This window comes from Rhinichthys klamathensis, unplaced genomic scaffold, assembly GCF_029890125.1.
Source record: "Rhinichthys klamathensis goyatoka isolate OS25496 unplaced genomic scaffold, OSU_Roscu_1.1 h1tg000059l_1, whole genome shotgun sequence".
Classification (NCBI taxonomy): Eukaryota; Metazoa; Chordata; class Actinopteri; order Cypriniformes; family Leuciscidae; genus Rhinichthys; species Rhinichthys klamathensis.
The window spans coordinates 9,035,984-9,049,672 of record NW_026606604.1 but is presented as its reverse complement, the minus strand read 5'-3'; the positions used below and the strand labels follow the sequence as shown (position 1 = coordinate 9,049,672).

At 38.0% G+C, this 13,689-nt stretch overlaps 1 protein-coding gene across 3 annotated transcripts in view; it reads left to right on the top strand.

Annotated features, from left to right (window-relative positions):
* The first annotated feature begins 2,591 nt into the window (after positions 1-2,591).
* Positions 2,592-13,689, top strand: part of LOC130084098 (RNA-binding Raly-like protein) — a 140,161-nt gene continuing 129,063 nt past the window's right edge. The window contains exon 1 of one of the 3 annotated variants that reach the window (XM_056249270.1): positions 2,592-2,650. The gene's annotated coding sequence lies outside the window, so the exon portion shown is untranslated. Of the gene's footprint in view, positions 2,651-5,361; positions 6,386-13,689 lie in introns of those variants that run through there. The other 2 variants (XM_056249269.1, XM_056249268.1) reach the window with 2 other exon arrangements.

The following is a 13,689-nucleotide window of genomic DNA, read 5'->3' as shown; positions in this document are numbered from 1 at the left end:
AAAACATAGGATCTCGAAGAAACCAGCGGCGAATAAGTCTTCGGGGATCTGACGTCATACTTGCACCAGTCTATTGCAACCCAAATAATAACTAGTTTTGAACATTTAGAAAAATTGCCATTTAAGACTGCTTATTTTTTTTATTATTTATATTGCAATGAAAACTCACAAAAATTGTTAGATAATATGAGTATATTTTACTGCATAACATCAGTAAGCATGCAAATATACGGCTCAATAGTGTGCATTACATACATACATACATATATATTTATATAGACTCACCTAAAGGAACACCTGTTCAATTTCTCATTAATGAAATTATCTAATCAACCAATCACATGGCAGTTGCTTCAATGCATTTAGGGGTGTGGTCCTGGTCAAGACAATCTCCTGAACTCCAAACTGAATGTCAGAATGGGAAAGAAAGGTGATTTAAGCAATTTTGAGCGTGGCATGGTTGTTTTTCTGAGTATTTCACAATCTGCTCAGTGACTGGGATTTTCACGCACAACCATTTCTAGGGTTTACAAAGAATGGTGTGAAAAGGGAAAGACATCCAGTATGCGGCAGTCCTGTGGGCGAAAATGCCTTGTTGATGCTAGAGGTCAGAGGAGAATGGGCCGACTGATTGAAGCTGATAGAAGAGCAACTTTGACTGAAATAACCACTCGTTACAACCGAGGTATGCAGCAAAGCATTTGTGAAGCCACAACACGCACAACCTTGAGGCGGATGGGCTACAACAGCAGGAGACCCCACCGGGTACCACTCATCTCCACTACAAATAGGAAAAAGAGGCTACAATTTGCAAGAGCTCACCAAAATTGGACAGTTGAAGACTGGAAAAATGTTGCCTGGTCTGATGAGTCTCGATTTCTGTTGAGACATTCAGATGGTAGAGTCAGAATTTGGCGTAAACAGAATGAGAACATGGATCCATCATGCCTTGTTACCACTGCGCAGGCTGGTGGTGGTGGTGTAATGGTGTGGGGGATGTTTTCTTGGCACACTTTAGGCCCCTTAGTGCCAATTGGGCATGGTTTAAATGCCACGGCCTACCTGAGCATTGTTTTTGACCATGTCCATCCCTTTATGGCCACCATGTACCCATCCTCTGATGGCTACTTCCAGCAGGATAATGCACCATGTCACAAAGCTCGAATCATTTCAAATTGGTTTCTTGAACATGACAATGAGTTCACTGTACTAAAATGGCCCCCACAGTCACCAGATCTCAACCCAATGGAGCATCTTTGGGATGTGGTGGAACGGGAGCTTCGTGCCCTGGATGTGCATCCCACAAATCTATATCAACTGCAAGATGCTATCCTATCAATATGGGCCAACATTTCTAAAGAAGGCTTTCAGCACCTTGTTGAATCAATGCCACGTAGAATTAAGGCAGTTCAGAAGGCGAAAAGGGGTCAAACACAGTATTAGTATGGTGTTCCTAATAATCCTTTAGGTGAGTGTATATATATATATATACAGTATATATATTACATATATAATATATTCTCACAAAAATTGTTAGATAATATCAGTGATGATACTGTAAGTATATTTTACTGCATAACATCAGTAAGCATGCAAATATATGGCTCAATAGTGTGCAGTATTTTAAATACCATAGTAGCATTATATTACCATTGTATTACCATGGCATTTATTTTTCTATAATTTATAGTCTTTGTTTGTCTTTATGAATTAAGGATAAAACAAGATACTGCATGTCATAAATCATAATTGCACAAACCTGCACTCTGCTACACACTGACTCACATAAAATGACTAACTTATGGGTTAGTTGGTGACATTATTCAGTTGGTAAAGACTGATGGATATGATGGTCTTTACAATAGGATCAAGGACAGACAAAATGTTTGTTTGGAATAAATGTCTCAGTTTGAACTGTGGGAGATATATAACTTCAATATATTTATTCCTGGTGCATTTTGGATGCTTTTTCCCTTGAGCTTCTATTTCACGACACTAATAGGCCATTAACAGATAAGATACATTTTATGAGTCCATTAAGTAAGTGTAAGTTAAATGACAATCGAAAGGGTCAAGTCATTGTAATTTCCCATGATAGTCCAATGGTGCAGGTTGAGTTGGCGGACATAATTGGCTTTGCTCGTACTGCTCCAGGGAGATGCCTTCAGGCTTGCGTCTTTGCAGTCGTTTATTAACATTTAATACGTACGCTTTTTTCCTCCAGACAGACAGAGGACCAAGCACTCTCTCTTCACTGCAGCGAGTTTGGCGGCATCCATGTGTAATACAGATTAGTCGGCTCTGGAAACATCACCCTGCTGATCTCAAGGCCATGTGGAGGGGGAGGTGAAGATGACGCCAGCCCCCGTTTGTCGCATCCGTGACACTTTTTACTGCTGGACCTGCTTTATCGTCCTCCACCAGTGAGCAAATAACCGGATCCAACAGGCCACCTATGTCTCAAAATAACAGTAAAATGTCAAATTAGTTTGAATTTTGAATGGTATTAAAAAATGTGATGCTCTTAACAATGGTGTTGTTATGAAGAATCTTTACAGAGAACCCGTACCTTAATCCTGAGAGAGCAAAACGGGGCCAACAGCGAGGAGACAAAATGAAGAACTCCCTTAAGTGAGAAAAAAGCAACTTGGTAAGCAAGATAAAAAAAAATAAAACAAACAAAAACACCCCTACGGAGAAGAAGCCATCTGCCTCTGCTAGGCATGCATTTCTAAAAATGAATCATCAATCTGTTCTTTAACTATAGTAAACAATCGTATGACTCCAACTCTGTGTGTAAGCTAGAAAATAAGAATCATCTTATATGGCAATAAAGGAAATGAAGTTCATATTGCATATAAATCAGCGCAGGAAAAACATCCGGCTACTCTATGCAGGCCACCGACTGGGCTTTGGCCATGCAGAGAATTGCGTTTTAGAAATTTCATCTCTTCCATACATGGTGATAAACTCAAACTACCATGAAACAATAAAAAGCGCTGACCAAAGAGCCTCTGTGTCACCCGCTGTGTTCTTTGGCAGCTCGGAGTCTTAGTGCTAAAACTCGGCCTTACGTAAGCGTATGCTGAGATCATTGCATTTCTGAAATAATTGCTTAGAAATATTCCCAAGCGCCAAACTTCGTCTGGTTAAAGACTCTGAACAATAGAGATTAGAAAGCATAAAGCCTGCTCTGATGAACTGAAATAGAAAGCATGTGCTCTAGTTGTGCTGTCAGACGTCGTGTTAATTTCATTACTAAAAAGATTTGCAAATATTTGCAGAGTTTCATCCAGTTACTCTTTGATTTAAAACAAAGAATCATAGGATTGGGCTGCAGCGCTGTAAAAAAGCCAACAGAGCAAATACAATAACGTGTGATCTGTCAGCGAACACTATGTACACAGAAAGCACAAAAGAACACGTTTCCCTCTATCCTTATATTTACACATTTCCTATTTTACTGCAGCACACGAGCACCGCCGAAAGATGCCTGATTTCTTGAATGCTCTGAATCAGCTGATAAATAATGCATACGCATTTATTGATTAATATTTCACTAGGTGGAGGTTGCTGAGGAAATCTTGAGCAGGCCAATAATGCCTTGCGTGATAAACAGTGGCTCTGGCCAGTGTATTTTCCTGCCATTGACTCGGGGATTCAGAGGGACCGACGTTAGCGATTGAATCGGACAGTATGGTATTACAGCTCATAACAATTTGTGCATCTTACTGCCTCTAATGACACTTGTGGTTATTGGCAAAGTGAAGGTTAAGTTAATGAGCTGTGGACTGGACGGTCATCAGTGCTTCACATCTAGAAATGAGTTCATAAAATATCAAATCACTGGACGTGTTTGCACAGTCCAAGACTGTGCATGTATTTCTTGGCTTGGTCTTCTAAAAAATGCTTTTGGACCAATGCCATCAGAGTAAATGCTCAAGGGCAACTCAGGCTCTGGAAACTTCAGGAAAAAATAAAAAAAGCGAAGCGGCACTGCAACAACCTATCAGCCCTTAACCTCAGCTGTTCTCTGCAGTGTGTCTCCAATGTTCTACCTGGTCAGGCATGATAAGCTTAAAAACTTCATCACAGTGCCTGTATTATGCATGGGTTGTTCAGCCTCAGCACTGTGTATAAAGATGTTGTGCTGGACCATTTACAATGTTGCTAAATTTATTTTTAATATCAAAATCAAACAAATAATTATACACCACATACATCCATCCATTCATCACAAGCAATATAAAACCACTAATTTGAACTCAGCCAAGCTCATTTGGACTCTTAGTGCTACAGAACACTGTATTTTTCTCGCTCCACGTGGGGAATGGTTTTGACATCATATCGCCAATTAGCTAGGATCTAAACTTGTGGGTGGCGAGCCAAGGAAAAATAACACTGCAAAATGCAAATAATAAAACAAAATATGAATGAAAAATTAATGCAAATAATACAACTTATGGTACACAGAGGAAAAATTAAGCCATATTCGCAAGTGCGTGCTCTATTGTTTTGTACAGACCACAATGTTGCTTTAACAAAATGTACAGTTTTTCTATTCAGTCTGTCATGTTAATTTTGTATATTGCCTATGCAGTTAATAGTAACATCATTAATAAATGTCATGACTTTTAGGAACATTTCGTATTATCTATCTATCTGTCTGCATATCTATCTATCTATCTATCTATCTATCTATCTATCTATCTATCTATCTATCTATCTATCTATCTATCTATCTATCTATCTATCTATCACAAGCAATATCAAAACACTAAATTGAACTCATATAGGCTAGCTCATTCGAACTGTTAGTGCTATAGAACTATGTATTTTTAAATTTATTCTCAATATGTATCAAAATCAAACAAATAAGTATACATCCTATCTTTATCTATCTATCTATCTATCTATCTATCTATCTATCTATCTATCTATCTATCTATCTATCTATCTATCTATCTAAGCACAAAACAGTGTTTTCATATAGGCTACATGAGGGAATTGCCTTTGGCATCGGATTGCCAATTAGCTCGATCTTTTAAATGTTTCATTGCATCCATTTTATAGTGATCTACATATTTTTTTCTGTTTTATATAGAAAAGACGAGACAACACGGCAATGGAGAGTGTGGCTTAAAATATAAACACTGTCCCTTCATTTAGACGAGATAAATGCTAAGGGGGGAATGTATTGATGCAGCTATTTGCATCAGATAAATATCTGTTTAAAAAAAAAAACCCGAACTAAAACTGCCTTTCATGACGTTATTAATGACATTACCAGCGATGTAATATCTCATGCGCGTGCACACACACCTCACATTACTTGTGTTTAGCGCCACAAAATATAAAGACGAACAGCAAGAACAACAAAGACGGTGTTGAGAGGCTCTCTTTAGACGTTACGTTGAGTCTGACATCATGGGAACTCCGCAACCTTAAAAGAGACGGTAAAAAATACAACGGGAGATTCACAGTTCGGCTCTCAGTGTGGAATGATAAGGACTAACTAACTGCGTCTCCTGTCAGCTCCTCTTCCCGCCGCTCAAGGCAGCAGAGCAGTCACGTGACAGCAGCGAGGGCTCACAGGCTGAGAGAACGCGCTTCATTCGCCATACTGTGTTTTGTGCCATAACGCATTTTTATCGCAACATTTTACTCCCACTCGGTGAGTACGTTTCCAGGCCTTTTTGTAACCCTTTTTGTCTTTTCACTTGCTCTTTTTTTATTTTTTTCTCTCTCCTTTTGCTGGGGTTTGAGCGTTGAGATTTGAAAAAGTGTTGTTTTGAGGCGTTTTTCGATCCGTACCTCAAGTTTTTAGTATGCAGTGATTCCTATCGGGCTATTCAGTGCTGAGTGACACTGGCCAAGTACGTGCTTGCAGTCGTGTGAAATCATGCAACTGGTTTTTAAATGGCCATGGCAGTTCTATTTTTACGTATGTACGATGATATTTGTTTTGAACCCTTTTTCCTTTTTTGTTCTCTGCCATAGACTTTTGCTGTAGATATGCTTTGCTTGTATTTTGCGGTGTTGTTCATGAGAGTTTTGTGATTTTGATGTCACCGAGCGAAGCATTTGCTTTTATTTTGGTCTTTTCTTTACCCAAAAGTCATTTTGAGACCTGGTGACGTTTTAATGGAAACTTTTCTTGCAGCTTACCTGTCACGTTTGTTTATTTTTGCTGGTTTTTCTTTTCTTTTTTAATGCCTTATACTTTTGCAGATGATTTTAAGGTGAAGTGATTTTTGGAGGTGCTCATTTTTCACGTATATGATGCAAATTAAGGTGTCTATGAAGGGAACAATTGTTTCTTTGGGGGAAATATCAATCAGTGCGTCTTTGCTTTCGCCGAAGATGAACAGACTCTCCTTTGCAGGTATATAAGGACAAGAAATGCAACCTTTCAGCACATGTTTGTTTGCAATAAAAGCAAGGCGATTCTGAAATGTTAATCTGTGAATGATGTATTCTTTGGCTGAGAGGTTTAATATTTGTAGTTGTGCTTGTCCATAACCATACTGCAAGTGAATGTGAAACTATGTGGAACCTAGTGTGAATCATACTTTTATCGTTGTGTAGATTACTAGATTACAATAAGTGGATAAAATGAATTTCTCATTCACCCTATATATGTGGATTTGATAGTATTATATTTGAAAAATTCAGCCCACACATCATCTAAAACATAGGATTATAAATGTGCATATGCCAAGGTCCCACTAACTGCAGTTTAGATATAATCTTCAATTTCAGACTGTAAGTGTTTGAATGACAAATATTCTAACTGTGAGGGTTGGATGATTTCTGCTGAACACGTGTGTGTGTATATATATTGATGTACGGACCAACAGAGCACATTTTAATGTTGGTAAATAGCCAAATTTAACAGACAACGTTGAATAAAAGGGTCAAAAACACATGTAGATGTCTCACAACTGAAAAGAAAGAGTAATTAGGATGTTAAACTGTCTTTTAGGGTTTCTCAAAAGAGATTCTGCATGCTGTTTCTTTCAGCACCATGGACAGCGGATGAGTTCACAAATAGCATTTCAGCACTCTGCAAACAAGCACAACTTTTTCATGGCATCTATTATGTACAGCGGGGAACCTTTTGCAACGCATTTAAAGCTTATTTTCAGATCTGTCTGCTAGGGAAGGGATAGTTCACCCCAAAAAAGAGTATAAATCTTTTACTCGCCCTCATGTCGTTCCAAACCTGTATGGACAAAAACAGTTCAAAATATCTTCTCTTTTGTTCCACAGAATAAAGTAAGTCATACAGGTTTGGAACGACATGAGGGTGCGTAAATGTTTTTTTGGGTTGAACAATCCCTTCAACTTTTTCCTTTCTAAAAATGTATTTTACTGAGAAAATCTGTAAGCATTCTGCTTTTCCCAAAAGCAGTGATCAGTGACACAGCAAGGTGTGTATGTGTGTTTTTGTGGGGGTGGGCATGGCAATAACAGCTGTTGTGCTTTGTTTTTTTTCATCTTGAGCTTCAGCTATTCCAGTTAGCCTACAGAATATCTTGAGTTTCTATCTTAATATCGGCCATTGTAGTGATGGTGAAGGTGCGTGGCTGCATTGAGATGTACATGGCGTGTGTTGAAAGGTGGCTCTGCTGCATTGATAAATGTCTCTTTCTCTGTCATGCCTCCAGCTGGGTGTTATGATAGCCGGCGTTACTTCCTGCGGTGTCGTCTCAGCCCTCCAGGCAATTTTCCCCTGTTATCTGGGCGTCGCACATGAGAGCTATAAATGAGGGTTGAGAAATATAATAGCTTATGTGTGGAGATGGCTTTGAGCTCATGAATAAAAGATCCTTTCGCTAGTAAAGGACTGTTTACGCTGGACATGTGCCCATCGTCTGAGTAGAGTAGAGCTGGACTGTGTGTGTTGTATGGTACTTTGTCGTTTTTGGTGCATGATTTGTTGGTTGATTTGTGACTCCTGATCTCCTTAAGATATCACATTGTTATTGATATCAGTTGTTTCCTTACAGACATTATAGCCGGCGGGATACTTTATACCCAGAGGAATTTGCAGGAATGTCTTGGTCTCAGATTCTCATACTGCCAAAGCAACAGGACGTAAAGGATCAGTGTTAAAACCCCTTTGAACTGCAGTCTCTGATCCGTCACTTGGGGAAAAAACATTGCCTGTTAGGGAAACGCTGGGATGGAAACCACAGCGGTTTGATTCTGTCGAGTTGTTTTCAGTTACTTTTGTACTGTGAGATTGATATTTGAAGACTTGATTGATTATTTTAAAAGCATAGTTCACCCTAAAATGAAAAATGCCATCATTTACTCAAGTTGTTGTCGGACTTTCTTTCTTTTATGGAACACACAAGATATTTTTAACAACGTTGGGTTTTAAACAACATTGGACCCCATTGACTTTCATTGTATTAACAAAAGAACACTGAGTCATTTTTAAAAAATATCTTCTTTTGTGTTCCACAGAAGAAAGAAAGTCACACCGGTTTGAAATGACATGAGGTTGACTGCATTCGCAACACATTTTACTTCTGATGCAAAAAAATTATGGAAATTAATTTTGATTAAAGCAATTCATCAAACATTCCTTTGAAATATTGTGCACTGATTAATTGTGCACAAAAACACTAGTAATATATTAAGAAAGTACATTTTGATTTTATGTTGAAAGTAAAGTGCACAATTAATATTTTGACTTGTCTTTTTTGTCGGGGTCGCCTCATTTCACACTGACATTTTAACACTGAGATTTCTAAATGACATTCTAATGACTGCAAGACTTCATTGCTTTCCCAGACTCATATTCTAATAAACAAAAATTCACTGTGATGAAGGACGTAAATGCTTTTGAGTTCGAAATGAGCTTATTTCCTTACATGGTCATATCATAATAACAAGCAGAATGAGATAAAAGCTCCTCTCTCTGAAGGACTCTAACCTCTCATGTACCCCAGAGCAGATAAACAGCTCACCCTTGGCCATGAGCACTGGGCTTTTATAATCTCAGAGGAATCGGTTTCCCTTTCCCAAGCTGTAAATTTGATAAATGGGAGGATTCTTCATTAAATAATCATATTCTGAACAATCAAACCAATTTCTGAAGAACAAGGGCAATCTAGCTGAGCTTTTAAGTGGCAATTATTTTAAAGCATTCACATTATAATACAGTCCTTAAGTGCAACCTCTTCTTCAGTGACATGTACTCCAACAACTTTTCCAATTAAATTGTTTTGTTAACCTTGTGTGACATTCTGAGTTTCAGCCAATCATTAGAATGAGCTCAAATCAGAGATTATTGATGTCAATCATATGCAAGTTTTTGTCCTGCTCCAGAGGGAGTTCAAGTCAACATGAAATCAAAATTGATCCTATTTTCCTTATCAATACATGCATATTCATGCTGTTGTCACCGAGCACTTTTATTTGTAACCCCCTCCCTCCAAACACCAATAGAAACCACTTTTCACAATCCAATCAATTCCCAATACAATACAATTTTTCTAAACACATTTTTTTTTGTTTCACTCATATATACCACCATTCAAAGTCAGTCATTTTATAATTTTTTTAAGAAAGTAATACTTTTATTGAGCGTAAATGCATTAAATTGATCAAAAGTTATATTTGTAACAAAAAAAAAATAAAATAAAAGCTGTTCTGTCTGCTCATCACAGTTTCTACAAAAATATTAAGTATCACAACTGTTTTCAACATTGATATAAATAAGCACAAAATCCTCATATTATAATGGTTTCTGAAGGATCATGTGACACTGAAGACTGGAGTAATGATGCTGAAAATTCAGCTTTGATCACAGGAATAAATGACATTTTAAAATAGCCTATATTAAAATGAAAGCAGTTATTTTAAATAGCAATAATATTTCACAATACATATTTTTTTTACTATATATTTTTAGGCTATGTTTCCCAAGCTATGATGTGAGTCTTTTTAGTTGTTTTATTGAAACTGTACTCTGGTTAACTTATTAATGGAATCATTTATAATAGAACTTATCAGCTGTCTTTTTTCCTGAACTCTGAGCACAGCCTCCAAGGCCTCCAATCTCATTCTACCAGAGAAAACAGTTATTTTACAGTGTGTTTAGGTTGACAGCAGGTTAATGGGCCGGACTGAGAGATGCGGCTCTATGGAGCATGAGTGTAATAAGTGTGTGGTCGGATCTGTGGTTTGATCCTGTCACTTACTCGCAGCTGAAGACTCTGTTCCATCAGCCAATCAGCTCTGAGTCCAGTATATAGTAAGAAATGCCATCAGCCAATCAGCTCTGAGTCCAGTATATAGTAAGAAATGCCATCAGCCAATCAGCTCTGAGTCCAGTATATAGTAAGAAATGCCATCAGCCAATCAGCTCTGAATCCAGTATATAGTAAGAAATGCCTTCCTAGCGCTCACTTAAGACCCGTTTGGGCACAATCCGAGGAAATAATCCATCTGCCTTCCAGAAACGTTTTTAGAGTGAGTGTGCGTCCAAGTTTGTACTTTAAAATTGGACTTTGCTCTAATTGAGTCCCATCAGTCCCATTAGTTTCACTGTGACATTCGAAAGACTAAGTAATATCAGATGGCACAGAAAATCCAACTGGCTTGTTTTAGTTTTTGCTTTACAAACTTCATTAACTTGTTACTCTGAAAAATTAGTCCAGCTGGGATTGTTTCTCACTTTGTTCCAACTGAGAAACTTTTTTTTTACTACCATACTTTGCACAGGGGAAAGTATATATATATATATATAGTGTATTGTATTATTGGTGTATATTAAAGAAATAATGAAAATTATATAATACTTCCTTATATTCATCTGAGAAATATTGTAGAAAGCTTGTTTTGATTATTTTTAACTATACTCACAAAAATGTTAAGATGCTTCATGCTTGTTTTCTACAGCATTTCTCTGCATCATTTTAAACAGTTTTGTCTAAGTGTTATACATTCTTTATGTGTGAAGCCTTTTAATGTGAAAAAAAAAAACACAAAAAACTTAATGCACCTTTAAAGGGTCACTCCACCCATTTCAACATTAATCTTTATTGAAAGTGGGTTATATATGTAGTCGAAATGTAAAAGAAATTTTGAATTTGGTGCCCTCTTGACCGAGAAAAGACAGAAAATAACTTTAGGGCGCATTTGTATGTAAGACAACAACTCCCACAATGCACCACGTTGCACAGCTCCGCAAGCCACTCCCACTAATCCAGAACAGCGCAAACTTCAGAGAAATCACTCTTCCGTCTACAAGAAGGCTAGCTGCTAAATGAGTTTGAAATTCATTTCACAAAAAATGTCTAGTTAGTTGGCTGTGGCGAGCAGGACGAGGGCGAGGGACGTGAGAGGACGACGCGAGTGATAATGAATGGCACCTGTGCAGCGGTCTCATATCTCTCACGGAGGAGCGGAAGCACAAAAGGAACAGGCCTGATTTTATGTTTTGTTTCTGTTGTGTGTGGCCAGCTGGCTTATACTTTTGTTTTGTATTTGTTTATTTTACTATTAAAATGTTTAAATGTTCGCCGGTTCCAGCCTCCTTCTTCCCACAACAACGAACCCCGTTACATTGGCAAACTCATTAGTGAATTACTCGTTTGTATTTCTTTCTATATGGTGAATTATTGCATGATACCTGGATTTTCAGTCAGGCGAAACTAGGATGGTTCACATCACAACACAAACGTCCGTGTGGTCGTCTGATTCAGAGATTTCGTCTAGGAGAAATTGCGATCGTTGAAATTCTCTGCAGCAGACGGACTCTATCTGTGTCCGTAGCGCACAGCGAGAGCACACGCACCAGCAGCCCGCCTCAGCTCGACCCAGTCCGGGCTCCTCGTTCGCGACAGGCAGCCGCCTCCTGGTCCTCCATCAGCCTCAGCTGCTCTTCACTATATTGCGGCTCGTAAAGATAGCCACGAAGAGCGGATTCGAGCAGCAGAATTTCAAAATCCTCTACTTCCATATCATGTTTAGTTTCTTCCGTCATTGTCGTAACTTCCTATATCCACAGCGCTTGTTAGCTTAGCTTATAAACAAGATGGCTGATATTGCTTTCAGTATCTGCAAGTGAAGTCCCACCCACTGATCTGTGATAGCTCTGTTAGCGCATTAGGTCCAACCCCCTATGGGCGGGTTTGAAAGGGTGGGAATTTGTGCTTGTAGTCTATACAGAAATCCCCCCTTTTTACACTTCCTCCTACAATGACGTCAAATGACGATTTTTGCGTCATTGTAGGAGGAAGTGAAAAAGGTAAATAGTAGATTTCTCTCATCTCAGGGGAAAATGAAAGAATGTTGCACGACCATTCAATAGTATGACTGGTTGTCTAACAATGGACCTCTTAATGCAAATGGGTGGAGTGACCCTTTAAAGCAATGAGAATATTTTAAATTCCTGCAATAATTACTAAACATTTGTGCCCACATGTACAAGTGCAGAATGCATGTTTAAATGTTGCATGTCTTTAAACGTTTATTCCTTACTGGGAAATATTTATACCTTGTTGTCTGTGGCAGATTAAATCATGATTCACTTCATGGAATCAATTTCACAGCCTATTTCAGCAGCACCGTATCCAACTGATGTCATTTTACCCCACTATTTGTCTCGCTTGGGATGCACAAGCTTTCCCAATATATTTATCCCTCTCTGTTTATCAAATCAGCCTGCATAAAATCTTCATTAATGGACATGATTGAAATCCCAGTATTATAGTGAGGCAAGGCTGTTTTTTCTTACTCCCGGTTCTTATACAACTTCCTTTTTTTGCATGTACACAATCACAATCATTTTATATCTGTGTGTGTTATTTATTAAGGGCAGACCAGCACGTTTCAGAACTCTATTAAGTGCAGATCTCTGGGCTTGTCTACATCAGGGAGAGATGCGTTCCATCAGCTACAAGAGCTGTCGACTTTAAGACAGCTCCTAAACTATTAGAGTTATACTGTGACAAAGCTGCTCTCGCACACTGTCATACCCTTGTTCTGATAAACAGTTGTCCTGTCACACTCTTGTAATGTTGCACTACTAGACTTTTGCCCTCACAAACTAGTGCTCAACCAATATTCATGCCATATACAATATAGAGGGAAAGTTGTCAGATGGCTAATAAAAATATATAATATAAATGTATATATAATATATAAATTATATATAATTATTAACATTTTGTGGTCAGTAAGTTTTTAAAAGAAGTCTCTTATGCTCACCAAGACTGCAGATATTTGATTAAAAATACGGTAAAAACTGCAATACTGTCACGGTTAGGTTCAGTTATGTTCATTCTTAGTTTGGTTTTCCTGATCTTTTAGTTTGTTATTCATCACATGTATTCCCTTGGTTGAGTTCCCGCCTGTCTTCCGTCTCCATGGTCACACATCATTATGAGTTCGTTTGGTTCAGCTGTGTCTGATTATCACCTTGTTATCTGCACTACTTAAGTTCCTGCTTTTCTTATGTTCATTGTTCGGTCTCGTATACGCATGCTTGTGTTTGCCTTGCCTGTCTTTAATAAATACTACTTTGTGGAATATTATTAAACAACATTGGAACCTTTCGACTTCGCACATTCATCTGCATAGCAGATGGCAAATACTGTGTAATATTACAATTTAAAATATCTGTTTTCTATTTGAATACATTTTAAAATGTAATTTACTCCTGTGATG